This window comes from Triturus cristatus, chromosome 10 (assembly GCF_964204655.1).
Source record: "Triturus cristatus chromosome 10, aTriCri1.1, whole genome shotgun sequence".
In the NCBI taxonomy this organism is placed as follows: Eukaryota; Metazoa; Chordata; class Amphibia; order Caudata; family Salamandridae; genus Triturus; species Triturus cristatus.
The window spans coordinates 45,105,920-45,114,258 of NC_140593.1; the positions used below are offsets into that span (position 1 = coordinate 45,105,920).

At 43.8% G+C, this 8,339-nt stretch overlaps 1 long non-coding RNA gene across 1 annotated transcript; it reads left to right on the forward strand.

Annotated features, from left to right (window-relative positions):
- The first annotated feature begins 3,784 nt into the window (after window positions 1–3,784).
- Window positions 3,785–6,987, forward strand: LOC146788802 (uncharacterized). The gene is made up of 3 exons (XR_014969711.1): window positions 3,785–3,870; window positions 5,312–5,422; window positions 6,411–6,987. It is a non-coding gene; the product is annotated as an uncharacterized LOC146788802 (long non-coding RNA).
- Window positions 6,988–8,339: the final 1,352 nt, after the last annotated feature.

An 8,339-nucleotide genomic window follows, 5' to 3' on the forward strand; every position in this document is an offset into this window, starting at 1 on the left:
CAAATATCTATTAAAATTAATGCTGTTATCAACAGAATCCCCACTTGATTGAACAGAAGGGAATCTGCTGCTTACCTCAACGATCGCACAATTCTATTAGAAATGTTATTCTCGGCTCACTTAGGTCCAGCCCGGTGAGTCAGAGGAATCCGCATGGATATTACAGGATTACCATAATCAACGCAGTCTTCTCGTTGAAGGTATCTTTTTTTCTAAAAAACCACCTATAATGTCAATAAAGTATCTTATTTTAGGTATATCTCATTTTGGGTGTAAATGTAAAAAAAAATTGGACATTAAGTTACCTAGGACCTGTTCAGTTCACTAGGAAAACAATACTTTACATGCACTTCTTGTGATCCCCTTATTAGGCCCACAATTCAAAAAATGGAGGACACAGTATTCCCCCGTTTACACGAGTACAAGAGCCAACCACCTTGTCTCTCACACTAAATTTTAAATTTTAAGATACCGAATCAGGAAACAGAAATGTATCTAGGATATCGAAGGGAGCACAAACGGTTGTTCTCCTTCTGCCCGCATTTAAATTCCACCCGTCCCCTGTTTACCTTCGTGATGTGTCCATTGGTCACTTACCCGACAACGAGAGATACGGGGAGGCAGTGCGGCACCCTTAAAGGATTAAATTGACACCACATCACGAAGGTAAACAGGGGACGGGTGGAATTTAAATGCGGGCAGAAGGAGAACAACCGTTTGTGCTCCCTTCGATATCCTAGATACATTTCTGTTTCCTGATTCGGTATCTTAAAATTTAAAATTTAGTGTGAGAGACAAGGTGGTTGGCACTTGTACTTGTGTAAACGGGGGAATACACAGCACAGCAAAGCATTAACTCCAGGTGCTCAAGCTAATTACAACTATCGCGAGGATTCCCAACTAATCAACAACGCACCTATCATTATTAAATCCCTCCCACTTGCATTGATAGGTGCGTTGTTGATTAGTTGGGAACCCTTGCGATAGTTGTAATTAGCTTGAGCACCTGGAGTTAATGCTTTGCTGTGGAGAGTATAAAAACTAGCCGGGAAGCAAGTGTTTTCTTTGCTTCAAGGAGAAAAGAGATGCGTACGTGCACTTTTTAAAAGTCTAATGATGTTGAACACGCTTTTGTCAAATCAAGCTGGCAGCGAGAGAAGTTATGCAGTTTACTTACCTTGAAGGATTCACTTTGTTTGTCACGGTAAGCGGAGCAAGGCAGCATTGTTTGGGGCATTTCAAATATTTTCTGTTTAAGCAGGCCAACAGGTCAGTTAAACGTAAGGAGGGTCAGTGAAAGGAAGGTGAAGGTCGGGAGGTTGGAGGTGTTCAGAAGGCAGGTTCACAGATTCATTTTGCGTTTTGGAGGGAACAACTGGTGTGATTTTGCGCTTCCAACAGAATAATTGGTGTGGCTCAAACAAGTGGGGTGATTAATGTAGCATGTATTATCGACATTTTTTATAAACAATACAAGAGGTGTGTCATTGAAAGGGAAGTTGAAGTCCAACAATGATGTTAATTTTTACTAATTTTTTTGCATTGTAGATACCCCTGAAGAAGGGATTTAATCCCGAAATGCATTGGGTTATTCAATAAAATCGTGACATTTGGATACCATCTGGCCTCCTGTGTTTGAATGAACGATCCTCTATGTGAATGAAATGAGTAAAATGAATTGAAGATTATTCAAAAAAACGGAGTAAAAAGTATAGGATTAATGGAAGAGTTTAAGAATAAGAAGAATATTAGGATTTAATTGATTGGACTCATGGAATTAATGGCTGTGCTGCCGGTATTGGAGCTGCAATAGGTTCCTTAGTTTTTTGTTCATATGCGGCGCATTTGGACGGAGCGCTTACCTGGCATTGCACGCCTACACTGGATACAATTGTTTAGGGGTGGGCGGAATTTGCGGAATTAACCTCCGCAAATTATCGCGAGATTGCAGAAAATCTCCGCAAACACGCCGGAAATATCGCGAAGATGCGGAAGTTTTTTGCCGCCTGTTCGCGGTATTTTTTGCGTGTTCGCGGGTCGCCAACTTACCCATGCGGTCGCTCATGGGCGCGGCCATCTTGTTTTCACTTGTCCCGCCCTCTGGCGTTGTTTACTTCCTGTTCCGGGTCGCGCAATGCATGTTCGCGGTCGATATTTCCTGTTCGCGATCGCTTTTACTTGATCGCGTTGCTTTTTGCTTGCTCAGGGAGAAAATATCGCGCGAACTTGCCCACGTGGTCGCAACGGGCGCGGCCATCTTGTTTTCCACTCTATTGCATGGTTCTGGGGCCTGATTTTCAATCCTCCCTAAATCTTTTCAATCCTTTGTTTATAGCCACTTTTTTCGGATCTTTATTACTTATTATTTCTCTAACTATTTTCCTGCCTCTATATTTTTGGTTTTTGTGTACCTTTTTTTTTGTTTTTTAGCTACTTTTTCTCTTTGTATTGCCTGCTATTTATTTCCTTTACTCCTTTATTTATTTTACCTTTTCTTTCCCGCCCCGTCCCCAGAACCATGTCCAAGGGCAGGGCTGTTCGCCGGCGCAGCCAGAGCCGCGACCGCCTTCCTTGCGGAAGGCGGCGCCCACAAGGGGTGCATGCACGGGCCTTATTTGGGGAGGCGGAGTTGGCTGCACTAATTTTCTTTGTGCAGCGCCACCTCCCCTCAACCCTGGCAGCAGGTGGCAGGCCTGGGTCCGGGTACGGCCTCCGGGAGCGTCGGCAGCGGTGGGGGAAGGTGCGCCGGGCAGTGTCTCGCATCTCTGGGGTCCGGCGCACCCAGGCACAGCTGACGCACCGGTGGTCCGACATCCTGGACCGTGAGCAGGACCTGCTGGACCTGCTAGGAGTGGAGGTCCCGGGGCTTGGTGAGTACCTATTTAATTATTACAACTTTGTGTCTGTTCTTCTGCTCTATGTTATATATTGCGAATATCTTTTTTTCCTTCCAACCAGATAGAATGTTGCTGCTTGCAATACATTCCAGGTTAATAATGTTTAAAAGTCTTCTGTGATTATGACACAGGTGCTCTTCTGCGCTACTACTAATCTTACTTGTTTGCAGCTTTGCGTTTGCGCTTGCTTAGCGTGATTCTTTACGAGTTTATTTTAGAGAAATTAAGTTACGTAATGCTACAGTGACTCATGTCCACTCCTTACTTTGTCCTGTCACTAATAGATAGGGGCGGATTGATACATAGGTTTAGGTACTTTGTATGAGCTTCTAATTGGTTAGTGGTATGCGTGATGCCCCCTCACTCAGTTACGTGACGTGCTGCTAGTACGCCAGTCTTTAGAACCTTTCTAGTTTGTTCAATGAGTGGAGGTAGGCTTTGCAGTTACTTAGCAGTAGCAGATGAGCATCAATCAAACCAAAATTGTGTATATACAAAAAATGTAGTCATGTTAATGTGTCCTCCATGATTGGATCATACACATTGTTGAGGAATACAGTCGAAATGCATACTTAATGTACAATTGGCATGCCTGGAATAGGTGGGCTAGGTTGGGTGGTAGGTTGTACTAATACTTAGGCTTACTTGTAACTTAGTTTTCTGGAATCAGAATGGAAGAATGGATTACTGTTGATAAATAGTAACTTAAGTAGTCGAACTGCGAATCCCCCGATATTACATGTTGACCAGATGAGATCGGTCAATGTAGTTATTGCAATTGTTTAGATAAGTGTTTTTTGACCGTTGTTGAAAAAAATTGTATTTGCTTAAGTTGACACCATCCATCAATGTTTGTCTTTCTTATATCTTTCCTGTTCATCAGCACCCAGGGGCAGACGGGCAGGGACTGGGCAGTCGGCGGGACAGGAACACCACGAGGAGGACACCGCTGAGGGCTCCTCTGCTGGCCCCAGTAAGTCTTCTTGTTTTTAATAATATTTCTTATTCCATAACTTTTACTGCCCCATTTCTCCCGAACTATAGTGTGTTTCCAAATGCTATTTTTTTACCACCAATTATCCTTCGATCTGTACGGTTTCAAAAAGCTTATCCCTGCCTCCGCTACGATGACTGAGTACTACTACATACTATCAGTCTGTCTGTCTGTACTGTAGTAGCTAGTCTTGCCCAGTGGCACTCTTTGTGAAAGGTTGTAATATAAAACTCATATTCACCAGTAGCTCGTACAATCCGTTGGGTCGTTGTCTTGTACTACTTTTTACTCTTGTTGATGTTTAGGCTTTGAAAATTCACAGCAACAGCCCTACCAGATTTCTTAATATTTTGATATGATACCCTATAGGACATACAACTGTTGTAGGGATCTTGCACATACATTTGCACCAGAAAATAGGATGTTGGTGATGGTAGGTTGGACCTTCCTTGCACACCTCAATCAGAAATTCCGCACCCACCACAATTCCACTGCTTGACTATAGTACTGTCTTGTCATACCTATTAGGTCTCGGAACCCTCCCCCCAAGACAACCAACAAGTAGACAACCCAGAACATTAACACACCCAACCTCTGTCGTGGAAGCAATTCACATGCACACCCTTACTTTAATTTGCTCAATCGTGTAAGTTAGTCCACTCCACACCAAATACCACGAAGTCTATGTAAGTTTAAAATTTTTATTTCAATTTGAGAAGGTCTGTACACTGTTATCTTAGCAGCACCAACCGGCAAATCAATAACATTAAAACAAAATACATTGTTACACTAATACAGTTGGGAATTAAATCATGATAACTGAAGTGGTGGAAGGCAGCACCACCATCCCATAGCAATTTAGTTTATATACATTTATAAATGAAGATGTGAGTGAAGGGACCCCTCACCTCAGAAGAACCTAGTACTGGTAGTTGGTGCATCGTTCAGAAGCTCTGGTTCGTAGAAGCGAATCTTGCGTCTGTAATGCGAAAAAAGAAATGGTGTGCGTTAGTATATTGCAACTTGCAAGCATTTCTCAGCCGTGCCAAAAAGTGTAGCATCTATGGATAAGCAATATGGACTAACAGTAACAGTAGTACACCAGTTCTTCCTAAAAAAGTGGCTGGTTAATGTTTGTTGACCGCCTGTACGCAGCGCGTAGACTAGACAGTAGCAGTGTGAGGCAGGTCATGTGGGCTCAAAGGTGTCTTAAGAAGCTGCAAGGTAAAGGTAACGTCACATGTGCATGGCTAGGGCTAATCAAGCAAATGCTACAATGATCATATAACTTAGTGTCTACTCTACTACTACCTGATTTGTACTAGTGATTTATGTTAGTATTAACTCATTTTTCAACCTTGCTACTGATCAATAGGGGGGAGGTGTATATGTTGCCTAATAAATGTGTAATGTTTTCTAGGCGCACTACCGACCACCATTGCTGGGGCCAGCGAAGGCGACGCCGAGGGCGAGGATGCGGCAGTTGCAGATAGCAACGGAGGGGGAGTGGCAGCACCAGTGGCAGGCGGTGGTAAGTTAGATTCATAATCTTTAACTATTGTTGAACTTGACAGCACACTCACTGCAAAGGTGTACTGTATGTCTATGTATACTGTAAAGTTGTGAATTAGGGCCCCATTAGGATGGTGGGCGTATTGCCCCCGCCGGGCTGGCTGGAATTCACTGCCGTCACAGCAGGGGCAAACCTCCCGCCATCCCTGTAGAAAATATTCAGACATGTCTAGGCGGAAAAGGGTTCAATATGGCGGTGGTGTCTCTCTCACCACACCGGCAGCCATATAATCTGCATTTTGGAATGCCTTTGCGTGGCGGCATTACCGTCCGCCACGGAAAGGCATGCACACATTGCAGAGTATGCTTGGGGGCCCCCATGGAGGGTACCTACCGATGCTATGGTACCCCCCGACTTTCAAAGCAAAACGTGACAGGCTCCGTGCGAGGCCCGTCATGTTGTGCTTGGAAAAGCAGCACAACATTTTAGCATTGCTTTCAGCAAAGCCAACCAGAATTTAAAATTAAAATAACAGGGTGCGCCCGCCACTGTGCCGGGCGCATCATCCTAATTAATTGTCCCCACGGGACCCCCACCCTTTTTAGCAGTCGGATGGCGGGCGGACAAAGTCCGCCCGCTATCCGATGTCGTAAGTAAGTATGAGTTCTTGGGGACGTTTGAAGAGTGAACTAGAAGACTAGAATTCCCTTTAATTGGTATAGGACTAGGAGCCAGAGTATTGAGTAACCAATGGCCTCATCTATCTGATTTCAACTCCGCTTTGAAAGTTTTATGGAGAAGAGCACCTGGTGCACTGTTCAACTAAAAAGTGTAAGACAGGTGGAAGGAAGAAGGACGGGCGACATTTAAAATGTTATGTACTACTGTGCTTTATTTTATAGTGCTACTCTACCATGCCACTATGTGTATAAATAATTACCTTGTCCTACTGTTTTATTAAGACTATATTTTACAATTGTCGTGTTTTTTTCTTTTTGATACACAGCTACTCCGAAAATCAACCGCAAGGAGTTGGCCGCCAAGGCACGGCGCCGGAAGCTGGAGGCAATCCAGCAGGAATACCGGCGGCTGGTGGTCCTAGCCGAGGAGGAGGAGGAGAGTGCAGCAGCAATTGAAGCCTCCTCCAGTGCCCCGGGCCCCAGCCACCGCCCTCCAGCGGTACGGCGCCACCGTCTGGCGGCTGCCCGCCGCCACCGTGCCATCTCCGGTGCCCCCCCCACTGTGGTTGCAACTGCCGCGGCCTTAGACGCCGCGTCGCCCATTTAGAGGACCAGATTCGTGTCCTCCTCCAGTCCCGCCCCACCAGTTAGTCCCTGTCACTGCCCCTTTTTTAATTCCTGTTTGTTTCCTCACTCGTTTGGGCGTTCTCTATTTCTATGGACAGTCGTTGGGGTTAGGGAGGGGGGTGGGTCAGCTTTTGTGGGTTTAGTTTATTTGTTAGGGTCAATTAAATATATTTTTCTATGTTACATGCAATGTTGTTAATGTTTTGTAGGTGGGGTAACTGTTTTACATCACACTGTTTCTTTGCTGGTGCATGGCCGCCCATAGCGTGTGTTTGATTTCAATAATTTGCTGACTGTATAAGACACAAACAGATAGATGCGACACACCTCACTCATTGACTGGTCCTACTATGCATTCTTTGGAGTGGTGTTTGAAACTGACATCATTGACATGTCCATTATTGATTCTGCCTCCCCCAAACTTCTCTCTTACCGGTGCTTGATGTTTATGTCCAACTGTGGCACAGCACTGGCTGCATGGTGAAGATGGTTTCCTTTTTCATACATGCCATGATTGGGGTGGTGGTGGTAGTATAGTAGTAGTATACACTGGCAGGGTAGCAGCATTTCCAAAAAAAGAAAAGGAGATAGTCAATCGCCTTTGAGAGACTGTTAGAGGAGTAGTTGAATGAAGTACATCACAGAATTTACCGAGCAACAATTATATGTTCAAATATTTGACAAAAAAAAATGAATGCTGGATATTATGAGGATAGCCTACTAGACAGAGTTACAAACTATAGTTTTGTCGACTTGGCTATGCCTACAGTCTAACAGTTAGTGCTGTATATGAGGAATGACAACAAACAAATCAAATCAATGCCGGCAATTCATGCTGAGGTATATGTTCCTTTGTTAAATAAAATAACCTGTGAAATATCCTACTCATGGGTGGGCAAGCAGAAGAAGATCATCGCTCTGCATTGAAATTGAAGTAGTGTTGCTTTCACCACATCCGCCCCAGCAAGTGTGTGATTAAGTATTGGTGTACTTTTAATTTAGTTACACCTCGACAATAAGTCACACAGCCCGGGGGAAGAGGGTTAGGGTCCGTTGATTGGATGGGAAGGGGGATTTTGGGAAAGGTTTGACATAGAAAAACAGTATGCATACATAGACAAACAAACGACAATCATTGAAGACTACCATACCATATCCATTCCATATGTTAAGGTATAAAAAAGGAAATGCATGCATGATGAGACCCGGATTACATACACTTCTATTTCTTGTTCTGTTCCGGCCTTAAAACTTTAACAGATAGCAAATAGAAATTTTAAATATTGGTAGTGAAGAATCGTAAACACAGAGAAAACGTAATGATGATTGATAATAACAACTCCAAGAACACACTGTTGTAAAGAATGTATACAAGATATTAATCAAATTTTTTAAAAGAAGTGAAAAGTGGATACTGTTACTGTCTTATCCTGGTCAAAAATGTGGACTGGTTTTTTGCATCTCGGCATTCCTCTTGCTCCTCTCGTCCATCAATCTAGGGTGTGTCGCCTCACCACTCGCCACTGCCCGGCTGGAATAAAAAGGTGATTGATTGGTAAGGTAATTAATATGCATTGTAATGTTTTACAAAGTTTTGGACAAGGCCCGGCCTGTAATTTTAGATTGAA